Source organism: Arachis hypogaea, chromosome 20, assembly GCF_003086295.3.
Source record: "Arachis hypogaea cultivar Tifrunner chromosome 20, arahy.Tifrunner.gnm2.J5K5, whole genome shotgun sequence".
NCBI classification, from domain to species: domain Eukaryota; kingdom Viridiplantae; phylum Streptophyta; class Magnoliopsida; order Fabales; family Fabaceae; genus Arachis; species Arachis hypogaea.
In genome coordinates this window covers 42,206,835-42,220,438 of record NC_092055.1, presented here as the reverse complement: position 1 = coordinate 42,220,438, position 13,604 = coordinate 42,206,835, and the positions used below count along the sequence as shown (strand labels likewise).

Sequence of the window (13,604 nt, the reverse complement as noted above, 5' to 3'; positions counted from 1 at the left end):
TCAATACATACTATCATCATCCAAATCCTCAATTTCACAACACTCAAATATGCAAAATCACATAATACATACCCAAATCATTATTCTCTATAACATGTCATCCATACACATCAATTCCAACTAAACACACAATTCAAACTTAATCCTGTGGGAATTTAACCTAGGAATTCTCATCACACCACACGGTACTTAAATAAAACTTAAATCGTTCTTCTTGGAAGTCACATTCAAGCTCTCACTTGGGAGTCTCCACCAAAACTCAGCTCCAAGCTCCAGCAAACACTTTTACAAGCAAGATTCAAATTCCAAAAGTGTACCCAGTACTCTAATACACATTACATACATACATCAACTTAGGGCTCACAAAATCTCATAAATTACAAGGGTTAGAGAGTTCCTTACCTTAACCCACAAATTAGTTGATGAAACTCACCAGTGGCTCATACTAAAGCACTCCTAAACAACCAAAATCACAAGATTTTCTCAAAATTTATAACCAAATTTGTATTTAAAGGGAAAACAAAAACTGGACAGAGGAGAGCAAAATACTCACTACAATACTTAGATAAACTTGAAGAGCTCGTCAAAGGCAATGCATGGCAGCAAACGACTCGTCAATTGGAGCTCCGAAGAGAAAGTTATGGTGATTTGAAATTTTTAGGAGGGTTGCATATATTAGGGGGAGGGGGGTTGTGGCTACTGAATGGCCTAAATAAGGCTATATATATGTTGGGTCTTGGGCCCACTTGGGCCTGGTTTACTTGATTTAACCTGTTAGTCCAATTTTGGGCCAAAACCTTTAAAATTAGTGTTTTAATATGCACTTTAATTTTTTTTACCACCTCAACAACAATTATTTAACTTTTTAACAGTTCTCGCTCATAATTAATTTTCTTAGTTGCAGTACCAAGCAGATCTCAACCGGTACTGCCGGTCAATTTTTCAATGCACGTTTTTATGCAGAAAACTATATTTTTTGACTCAGAAAAATCCATTGAGTCCGAATATCATATTTAAATCATCAAATTCTAATTGTTAAATTTCCAAACCATATTCACTCATATTCAATTTATTATTTAATTAATTAAAGTTTGACCGGGTTTTACATCCTACCCACCTTATTTAAAATTTTGCCCTCAAAATTTGCTCTTCTATCTTCATATAGGTTCCCTCAAGTTTAACCATCCTCATACCATTCATTCTACCTTTCTCCAATATCATTTTCAATACCGAATCACGTCCTTCACCCTCATACACAAGGTCATGAACTTGATCAAATTCAAGCCTAAGTTATATCTATCTGTTTCACTTTTAGCTTCTTCTAGATTTCTCCTAATAACTAACCAATGTCAAGTTCATCTCACCCTTCATAAAATTTTCTAAGATAAAACTTCCGATTGAAATCATAATTTAATATTTCTAAACTCTTCAAGTTCTTTCAAAATTCTGGCAAAATCTTCCCTATAAATCTGGGTTTACCACCCTTCACGGGTTCCCTCAAACCAATCTCAGTGCAATATCAATATTTCAATTTAATGTTTTCTAAATTCGTCTTTCAAATCCACTCATTATACATTTCAATCTAAATCCAAGGTCATCATGATCAAATATCGTAATAGTTACCTTTCAAACACGATAATTGGTACTCACTTATCACCTAAATCTAATTACACACAAACAATCTTTTCCATATCCACTTCGGAATCAGTCAAAGTTCACAGCCACAATCAAATTAAATTATTTAGGAATCATTATTTGCATTAACCCACTAAACCCTTCGTGTATTTCAAGCTTAAAATATTCTAGTCAACTTTACACCTCCTATTCATAACTATCTTGTGTTATTGCTTCTGCAAGCTTCTATTGTGTCACCCTGATTTTCAATCACCAAGAATCCAATCATGCATTCACATCATATTCCCTTATCGGATTCACAAAACCTAGGCCCACTCCTAAGCTTTCTCAACCTGACCGAAATAATGCTTACGCTTATCCTAAAACTCAAGCATAACCTCTTAAAAATACTTGATCTCCATACTCACATTACCTAATTGTTCAAAACCTATGATATCAATTGCCTAGCAATTAGTCATTCTCTAATTTCTACACAAGTGCTCAATTTCACGAACTCTTATTCCAATTCAAATCCAAACTATAGCAAGGCCTATTTACAAGCCTCCTATACTCTAAATCATCATGATCCAATCAATTTAAGCCTAATTAAACAAATAATCCAATCAACTATTCGCCTCCAAGTATTTCACTCAACAATCCAAAACCAACACCCTAATCTCATATATAACACTGCCAAGATTCCTATATCGGCGTTCCCTCATCAGTTCGTTCTTGGAAATTCCTCCCCGAGTACCTCACTTATGTATGGTGTTTGTCAGTTAGGAATTTCACACAAATAATCTCGTCGAAGTATAGTTCCCAACCAATAAACAATCCTCAATCAGAGTTTAATTTTGATTGTCACAAGTTCAACCCAATAAAAATAACTGAGAGTATTGCTCCTGAGTCGTTCTACCTAGGAATTACAATCGAGTGCTCAATTATTATTTATGAGTTTCACGGGGTTGGGTTGATGATAAGACAAAAAATTAAAAATGAAAGAATTTAAATGACAATAAAGTAAAGAAAACAAATAAAGATAACAAATACTAAAAAGAGGCATTCATGGCAAGGATTGAGAATCTAGAAATTCTATCCTAGTCATTAATCATAACACAATAATGAGCAAGAGCTAATCCTATTTCGTTATCTCCAACATTGGAAGAAAGTATAATGTTATCTTCATATTGAGAGAAAGTCAAATAAGACTAGTTAACCCTAATCCATAAGTAATGCTAATGGAAACAAGATTAACTAATCACTCTAGATCACCAACATAAGTTGGGTATTAATGACTCAAGAGCACCTAATTTCTCTTTCCAAGCCAAGAATGCACAAAATCTACTCTAACATCTAACCAAATATTTTGTCAAACACTTGAAAGGCATAAAAGGAAAGCATGGTAAAATTGCAATAATAATAAAATCTACTACTACCAAATGCAAGAAATTAACAATAATAACTCAAGCAAGCAAGAAAAGAACATAAAACATAAAATTACATTAAAAAGGTGAAATTAACAAGAGTTCATATAACATAAAAAAATGGTAAAATAAAGGAAATAACAAGAGAAACTAAGAGTATCAAAGTGCTAGAATAATAAAAAGCAAGAAAAACTAGATCAAAACAAGAATCAAAACCTAAATCTAGAAGGAAATTAAACTAATAACCCTAATTTCTAGAGAGAAGATGGAGCTTCTCTCTCTAGAACTAACATAAGGCATGTTTTCTACACTAATCTAATTGCTCCCCCTTTCTCCTTCTTGATTTCAGCCTCTAATTGCCTCAGAAATGAGTTGGATTTGGGCCTGGATGGCTCAGAAATTGCCCCCAGCGTTTTCACTTTAATGAGGTCACGTGACCAATGTCACGCATACGCGTGGGTGATACACGCTTGTCGCTTGGCAAACAACCTTCTCACGCATACGCGTGGGTGACGCGTGTGCGTGACCTTGAGTTCAGCAAATCCTCATTTCTTCATGACTTCTCCACTTTCCATGCTTTTCTCTTCACTTCTTCTATCCAATCCTTTCCTTATAAGCCTGAAATTACTCAAAAAACATATCAAGACATCGAATGAAATTAAAGTAAATTAAAATTAGCAATTTAAAGGTCTAAAAAGCATGTTTTCACTCTTAAGCACAAATTAGGGAGAATTACAAAAGCATGCAATTTCATTGAATAAATGTGAGATAAGTTGATAAAATCCCCTAAATTCAACTCAAGATAAACCACAAAATTGGGATTTATCAAGCCTCCCCACACTTAAACAATAGCATGTCCTCATGCTAAACTCAAGAAAGAGACAAGGGGTATCAACATTTATTCAATGCAAACTATCTATATGCAATCTATCTAAATGCATGTAACTACTTGGTCGAAATAAATCAATTTCTAAGAAAGCATATATGATCACATGGGCTAAAGATATTAACAACCAAGTCAAGTCCACAATTGATTTGAGTTATTGAAAAGAATTTACAAACTTGCAAGAAAAGAGATGATTATAGGTGAAAACATGTAATTGAGCAATCAAACCCTCACCAGATGTGTATCTGCTCTAGTCGCTCAAGTGTATAGGGTTGATTCACTCAATTCTCCTCTAATCATACTTTCTAAGATTTGTTTTTTATATAACAATCAACAATTATTCAATGAATGCATACAAGCATCATGAGGACTTATTCATAGGTTGTAATAGAGCTAGGGTCAAGGTAGGATTGTATTTGGTTAAGTGAGCTTGAAATTTGAATCTTTGATTAACTTGAGCTCTCACCTAACCTACAACCTATACAATTTCAAAGAAAACCTAACTACCCATTCTTCACTTTTTTACGCACACATGCATTCTTTTCAATCACAACCCATATGCATTGATTATTATTGAACTTTTCTTTGGGACATTTTGTCCCATTTTTATTGCTTTCTTTTTCTCTTTTTCTTTTTCTATTTTTTTATTTTATATTATTTTATTTATTTTATTTTATTTCATTTTTTATTTTTTTTTTCAAACTAAAATATATACAAGAGTATCAATGCATATGGTTTAAACATTTAATGCATGAGTATGTATCTAATTCCCAAGATCTTCAACAAAAATACAAAAACACACTTTTATCTCACCCAATGTTCCCAAATTTTCCATAATTGAATGATAAACAATATCACTAGTCTAAGCTAATCAAAGATCCAAACAAGAGATATTTATTAGTTTTCACTTATGGGTAGTGATGTGCTACATTAAAGAACAAAAGGGGATTTAACATAGGATCAAAATTGGCTAACAATGGTAGATAAAAGGTAAGGCTATTTAGGTAAGTGAGCTTAATAAAATGAAGGCCTCAAAAAATAATGGACATAAAGAATAAAAAAAATCAAAGATTACAATCATAGAAAGATAATAATATACACAAGAATAAAAATAGTGATTATATAATATAACCACACAATTAGGATAAAAAACTCACATGCTTATGTATTCTTAGCTCAAAAATATATTCCACAATATATAATTCAAGTAAGTTCAATGAAAATTTTTTACTCAAATCAATTGGGGTGCCCTATAGATAAATTTCTTGAAAATTTTCATTATTTTTACTAAGCTTATTATATATATATATATGCAAAATAAGAAAATGCAACTAAAAATTCTAAAAGACCTAGTAATAACAGAAAAAAATTGCGAAAGTGTTGGAATTAGAAAATTTTTACCCAAAACAGCCGATTGGTCGGACAACCTCCCTACACTTAAAATTTTTCACCGTCCTCAGTGCATTCAAAGATGAACAAAGGGGTACAGCGACCACACGGGTTACCACCTTCAGCTGGTGGATCAACCGGCTGCTGCGTGTTCTTTCTCTGCTTCCCTTTTTGCTTATGACAAATCATCCTGAACAATAGGAAACAGGATATGATAAGACAAGTAAATGCACAAGCAAGGAAGCATAGATTGTTGGAATGAGGTTAGAATCACTAAAATGAAGTGAGTGAATCAATGTGTGACATGGATACAAACAAATGTGTTACAACTACACAAAAGGAGTATGTACTTCACTCATTTTAGTGTGCTTGAAATACTTTAAAGTAAACTTGTAGGTTAAGATCAACAAACAAGCAATAAAGAAGCATGAAAGCACTCAAGCAAATAATCAAGAAATTGTGAAATGGATAATGATTGGACATTGGTTGATGTGCAAGAAAACTTAATGAACAAAATGGTATATGAGACTTACACATCAATCAATGACACACTTTGAATTTTATTTGTAATACCTAATTGACATAAAAGTGGAAGACATGGGTTCTATGGAACTTAGGAAAAAGAAGATAGAAATTAAAATCAATCACATAGTAAGCATGGTCCACAAAGTTTAAAAAGCTCAAAAATATGTCACTAGGCAAGCTTATGATCCAATTTCACAATTCCAAAATCTCAATGCATGAAATAGGTGACGTAAATAAAGACAAACATAAACAAGCATCACCTAACAAAAAAATGCATTGATAATACACAAATTGCCTCATCATAGATAATGAAATCAAATCACATGCTGGCCAAAACATGCAATTCAAAATATTTAAAATGCTTGAAGGCAATTCTCATGCACTTGGTAGTCAAAAATGTTAAGCATAAAAAATTTAAAACCAAGTAAAAAATTATGACCTAAATAAAAGAAATTCAACAATGAATAATTTCAGTATCAAGAACTAGCAAATTAAATTAATAATCCAACACTTACCACCTAAAACAAAAATTAAGCTAACTAACTAACTAATTAATCAATTAACTAACTAACAAACTAAAGAATATACTGGTCAATGGTGGTGGTAGATGATAGTTGAAGGATGGAAAAAAAAGAAGAGAAGAGAGAAGAAGGAAAGAAAAGGAAAGAAGAGAAGAAAAGAAGGTGGATGAGACAGGGGATCCCACGCGTACGTGTGGGTGACGCGTAAGCGTGGGTGGGAGAGTGGGTGCGACGTGCACAGGTCAAGTACGCGTAGGCGTGGAATGGCAAAATTAGAGGGTAACGTGTACACATGGGTCACGCATACACGTGAGAGGAATTTGTGCTAAATGCACAATTCCTACACCCTACGCGCACAACTCTCTGGTTTTTGTACTGAAGCAGCAGCACTTCGGAGGTGACGCGTGGGTCACGCGTACGCATAGGTCACACATACGTGTGGAAGGTTGGAATCTTGGGGTCACGCGTACAGGTGGGTGACGCGCACGTGTGGCTAGGTGCTGCATTTTTCTAAATTTTTCAAGTCCTAGCACCAAACCAAGCATTCCAAACATCCAAACAACCACCAAAATGCCATCAAACCTTATTTAACATACTAGACTACCAAATAAACTTAACAAACTAAAATAAACATGAAATTAAACTTATTTTACCAATATTACAAAAGAGGAAAATGAAAGGATGTTACCATTGTGGGGTGTCTCCCACCTAGCACTTTTATTTATTGTCCTTAAGTTGGACTTATGGAGAGCTCTCATCAAGGTGGCTTGTGCTTGAATTCATCCTTGGACTTCCACCAATGCTTGGACTTCCATTGATTGTCAGAATTTCCAACCAAGTGCACCAATTCTTGGTGAAGTTCTCCACAAACTCGGAGCTCCCAAAATTGATCCTCCTCTTGTAATCCGGGATCCCAAACTTTATTTTTGTACCCGTCTTCGATTTGATCATGATAATTCCCTTTGGGTGGCATGCTCACCTTTGAATTCTTGATTAGGCACCAAACTATCCTCCTAGACCCATCCAATTGAGCACTAGTCCAATTCTTACATCTAATCCTTGAAGCCTCAACCATAATGGGCCTAAATTTACAACGCCAACCACTAAACATCCTTCTCTTATGCTTCATTCCACAAAGCGCCTCAAATGAATAGATGGTGACTTAGGTAGAGAAGTTCCAATGATCTTGATAAAGCACATTCCACTCCCATCCATCCTCTTCTAGGGGCTTCCACTACTTGACAAGATTCTTCTAGCTCTTCCCCATCACTCAAATCATATCTTGGGGGTTGAGTGAAATCTACCTCAACATCAAATCCAAGTTCAATGGGGAAGGATTCATCAAGCTCAAAAGAATCATATGTTGATGCGAAACCATCATAAATCGGTGAGTTGGTTGCTTGCCCCATCTCTTCCAATTCTTCACACTACAAAAAAAAAGGCATATGGTCACGGTATAGCTAGTGAAAAGGGTGACCATAGATCTATGGTCACGGTTTTGGACCTATGGTCACGGTTTTTTACCGTGGCCTATTCCGCCGTAGCCATAGGTCTATGGTCACGATTTTTTACCTATGGCCACGGTTTCTACGGTCACGGTTACAATTTTCAAATTCTGACACTTTAGGCCACGGTTTTTAACCGTGACCATAAGGCAATCTATGATCACGCATAAAAACCGTGACCATAGCCTCTATGGTCACCCTTCCTTAAAACCGTGACCATAACCTTATCTATGGTCACGGTTTTGACCGTGACCATAGACTCTATGGTCACCCCTCCTTAAAACCGTGACCATAACCTTATCTATGGTCACGGTTTTGGCCGTGACCATAGACTCTATGGTCACCCCTCCTTAAAACCGTGACCATAGCCTTATCTATGGTCACGATTTTTGCCGTGACCATAGCTCTATGGTCACCCCACCTTAAAACCGTGACCATAGCCTTATCTATGGTCATGGTTTTTACCGTGACCATAGCCTCTATGGTCACCCCGCTTAAAACTGTGACCATAGCCCTATCTATGGCCACGGTTTTCACCGTGACCATAGCCTCTCTGGTCACCCCTCCTTAAAACCGTAACCATAGCCCTATCTATGGTCACGGTTTTTCACCGTGACCATAGCCTCTATTGTCACCCCACCTTAAAATCGTGACCATAGCCTTATCTATGGTCACGGTTTTTCACCGTGACCATAGCTTATCTATGGTCACCCCACAAAACTGTAACCATAGCCTTATCTATGGTCACGATTTTTACCATGACCATAGCCTATTTTGTTTTATGAGATTTAATTATTTTAAAGCATAATCACATCCCAAAATGATGATAATTACAAAATAAATCTTAAAATAAAAAAAGATAATCAACAATTAAGATAAGTTGTAATTAAAGTAACCAGCTAATATATCAATATAGTTGAGTGAATACACTTATCTCAATCTTAGTTTTATACAGTGATATATACACTAACACTAAATAGACACTATTAACAGAATTATTCCACAAGCGTTAGAGCAATACAACTTAGACTCTGCTAGAATAGATTGTTTCTGGTATTGCTATTCTTTCTTCTCAACGCTCGAGAACTTTTGTTTCAGCCACTTTACCATTTAAAAGCTCAGCACCTGCTTCATAACATGAAAAATAAAGTCACATTAGACATAAACACCTACATTTATTCTTCTTCAACTTAGGAAAAAAAATATATCATAAAAACATATATACTTCACACATATAATATCTAGTACACACTAAATAACAAGGAGCATTTGCTAAGGTTTTGAGTCATTTGGTAATGTTTATATGTTTTTAATCTATCTTTGAGTGAAACTTCAACTCCTCTGTTGAAGTCGCTTAAAACTGAAAAAAAATCCAGCACAAAGAAACAACCACAAAAAATAGAAGCTTAAAAAACAAGATAATACCGAAATACTATTATTAGCTTCTAATCCATCAAACAAATCAAGTAATCAACACCAGCGAAACAGAAAAACCAAATCGAGTGTGAAATCAATAGACAAAGTCAAATTTAAAATAATAATAATGCTGATTGCTATATATTACTGAGTACTGATTCAATGTTGATTGCTACCCCTTCACCTTCATGTATTATTATTGCTTTATCTATTTTTCTATACCTTCTGAAAGAAATAATGGTAGGTTATGCATCTTAGTTCGTAATTAGTTTCTTACTCTTCTATTCAATATGTACTCATGGAGCCAATTAGCCAAATGTCCAATTTGATGACCATGTAACATCTTTTTAATTTGATAAAATAGTGCAATTATTTTATATAGTGGTTGAAATTTTTAATTTGATAATGAACTAGATTCTATTGTAGATTCGCTTAAGGCCAATAAAATCAACAATAAAATTAATATCAACAGCAATCAGCCACTATTAAGCAATCAACCACTATTAATTTAACTACAGTACTTACTTCCATATCTTTTGACACATGGTTCGATCCCAGTAAAGGAGGAATGCTTTGCCTCGCATCATTTGGTGCACTACTTGCATCAAGCAGAGATTGTTGGGCAGCTTCTAACATTACTTGCACTTGTTCTGCACTAATACCAGGATTAACTTGTTGCAACAACATTTTGATCAAGCTCGTTAAACCATGACTGCTCTGAAGTGTCTTTAAAACAGAAAACAGCAGTAGCGTACAACATTCAAAATTCTATATAAAATCCAAGTTAAATCCAATGACCTTAAAAATTAATATAATTCAACTTCACTCATCCAGGTTTCTTTATCAATTGGTTCTGGATTAATACCATTTTTAATGAAGAAGTTACATAACCTGGATGTTAAGTAAAAATGAGTCAAAATCTGTTTCTTTTTATCTTTGACCACCAACATTCAAAAATTTACAACTCCCAATCCTTAACTCCTAAAATTCTAAAGCTTTAGAGCAATAAACCAAGTTAATCAAATTTTATAACAAAATTGGTTTCGCTCCAAAACTCAGCTCGTAGAAGTCGTAGCAAGACAAACAAGTTGCTGCCCTGTTTGACCTTTTCTGCTGCAGGACAGATTTAACAATCTAACTTTAAAAATTTGTCATAAATTATATATTTAACAAAAAGGTCTCAAATTTTCCAGTTTAGTTTCTTATATTCCCAAGTTTAACCCAGACTTAGTCTCATACAATTCTGATCATTACATAATTGGTTACAGCCTTTCAAAGTTACTGTTTTCATTTAAAGATAATGCAGAAAATTAGATTTCACGGCTTAACTTTGAAAAATCATAACTAATTCTTCAGTTAATACAAAACCTTCAAATTTAAATCCTAACAACTACACTTGTTAAAGTTTACTCATATTTTAATCTCATACCATTTCGATCACTAGCAAATTACTGGGTCGTCTTCAAAGTTACCATTCTATTTTGAAAACCAGATTCTTAATAATAGTTTAGTCTTTTAGGTCCTAATTTTTCAACAATTCTCAATTCAATATCAAATATATCGAATGATTATCTCAGCCTCAACTAATTATATATAATCAGTCAAAACTACAATTCTCAACTAGTCTCGAGTCACTTTCATAGCCATAGCAATATACCAAACAACCATTTCAATAGCCAACAGTCAATACTCCAATCATCTACCACACTTAGTTATAATCAATTCAATCACAACACCAAACAAAATTGCAACCACAATCCAACATTCATATAATCAATCAATTACTCATAGCTATTAATCCTATTTGCAGTAATTTAATAAACTTTGTAGGCATTCTTAGATTAAAACCATTTAAATAAATCCCCTACCTCAGTTAGTTGAACCCGTTGAATTTAAATGTGATGATCCCCTCTTTATTAATCTCAGCAGCAGCAGCAACTCTAACCCTTCTTAAGTATCATTAATACTATCACCTATGATAGTTCCATCAGCAAGCAGGGAAGGCATAGCAGCAGTGTTAAACAGAGACATAGGTTTTTCTTACTCATAACAGAAAAAGACTAAGAAATAAAATGGAAGCAGAGTAAGGATTAAAGCTTACAGGTTCAAGAATAGGAGAATCAGAATCAGAACAAGAAGGCTAGTGCTGTTTTGGACTCTGATGGCGGTGCACGACTCACTGGTGACCATGGCAGCAACGGTAAGGACCGTGGCAGCTCCTCAGGCCCGCACAATCTCTCCCTCGCGTCGTTCTCATCTGCGTCCTGCTCGATGACGACGGCAAGCTCCAGGGTAACGGCGGTGACGGCGTGACAGTGCCATGGCTGTGGAATCTTCCCTCTCTTCACAGACCTCCAGTGACAGTGACGATGAAGATCTCAAAGGCGGTAATGACGCGGGCTCCGCGAAGGTCCCGGTGGCTGGGCTGCGCGGCGCTACAGCTCATGAGGATGACGACAACGATGACGGCGAAGAGGCTTACGACAGCTTCCTCCGGTGAGTACGAACAATGATGATGTCGGCCTCTCTCCCTCTGGGCGCTACTCTCTGCCTCAGCTCTGGTCTTCCCTTGCGACGGGACGGCGGCTACGTGGCCACGGCGTCTCCTTCTGCTCCTTCCTTGGATCACAATCTGATTTCCTTTCTTTCCTTGTATGATTTTCCTTTCCATTTCTGTGTAGGTTTAGGAAGAAAGGGGGTGGGACTGCGTGTTTCAAAGGCTGAGGAAAGGGATAAATTAGGGTTAGGTTTTCTCAATTTGAAAATTAAGGTAAAATTAAGATTTTTATAAAGGAATAAGGATAAATATAAATAGATATTTTGATAAAATTTAAGGGTAGAGTAATTTTAAAACCAAATACACTCTATTAAAAATTTTAAAAATGCAGGATGTTACACTATATATATATATCAGATCGATTCACCTAAAAATAAAAAAAAATAGTAAACTAATAAGAAAATGAGTGTTTATTTTTTTTAAATTAAGATAATAAAATTGATATATTATATAAATTACAAATTTTGTAATAATGAGCCTTTTATTTTTATTTTTTACAGTATTATTTTATCCAACATACCAAGAATTAATTTTCCTACGCATTTAAATAAACAAACAAAATTAACCACTCAAATAATTTAAATTAATTACGGTATGATGAATCTTTAATTTTAATATTCTACAATCATTTTAATAAGTTTTAAATCATTTTTTAATTTAAAATTATTAATAGTATTCAACCTAATTTTATATTTATAAAATTACATTTAAAATTTTAATATTTAAAGTAAATTATATAAAATTATTATTAGTTTTTAATTATTAGTTTTTTTATTTTAAAAAGAAAAATATTTAAAATAATAAAAAAATACATAAAAATCTTAATTAATTAAAACTCAAACTATTAAAACTGTGACCATAGACCCCTTTAGGTCACCCCCAAAACCGTGACCATAAACCCTTTTAGGCCACCCTTCCAAAAAACTGTGACCATAGACGCCTTTAGGTCACCCCCAAAACTATGACCATAGACCCTTTTAGGCCACCCTTCTGAAAAATCGTGACCATAGACCCTTTTTGGTCACTGTAAAAAACCGTGACCATAGACACTTTTAGGTCACCCCCAAAACCGTGACAATAGACGCTTTTAGGCCACACCCAAAACCGCGACCAAAAGCCCCTTTAAGTCACCCCTCAAAACCGTGACCATAGACCCTTTTAGGCCACCCCCAAAACTGTGACCATAGGCCCCTTTAGGTCACCCCCCAAAACCGTGACCATAGACCCTTTTAGGTCACCCTGTTTTGAAAAACCGTGACTATAGCCCCTTTTTGGTCACTGTAAAAAACCGTGACCATAGACACCTTTAGGCCACCCCCAAAAACCGTGATCATAGACCCTTTTAGGCCACCCTCAAAACCGTGACCATAGACCCCTTTAGGTCACCCCCCCCCCCAAAACCGTGACCATAGACCCTTTTAGGTCACCCTTTTTTGAAAAATCGTGACCATATTCCCATTTTGGTCATTGTAAAAAACCGTGACCATAGACCCCTTTAGGTCACCCCCAAAACCGTGACCATAGACCCCTTTAGGCCACCCCCAAAATCGTGACCTTAGACCCCTTTAGGCCACCCCCCAAAACCGTGACCATAGACCTTTTTAAGTCACCCTTTTTTGAAAATTCGTGACCGTAGACCCTTTTTGGTCACTGTAAAAAACCGTGACCATAGACCCCTTTAGGTCATCCCTCAAAACCGTGACCATAAACCCTTTTAGGCCACCCTTTTTTAAAAAATCGTGACCATAGGTATTCTATGGTCACCCT

At 35.2% G+C, this 13,604-nt stretch overlaps 1 long non-coding RNA gene across 2 annotated transcripts; it reads right to left on the bottom strand.

Annotated features, from left to right (window-relative positions):
• Positions 1 to 8,734: 8,734 nt before the first annotated feature.
• LOC112785458 (uncharacterized) lies at positions 8,735 to 12,080 on the bottom strand. Of its 2 annotated transcripts, none has more exons than XR_003194231.3 (4): positions 11,382 to 12,080; positions 11,149 to 11,253; positions 9,806 to 9,930; positions 8,735 to 8,989 (listed from the first exon to the last, which is right to left on the bottom strand). It is a non-coding gene; the product is annotated as an uncharacterized lncRNA (long non-coding RNA). The 2 variants fall into 2 exon arrangements; XR_003194230.3 differs by having other exon boundaries at positions 9,806 to 10,006; positions 11,382 to 12,063.
• Between the last annotated feature and the right edge of the window lie 1,524 nt (positions 12,081 to 13,604).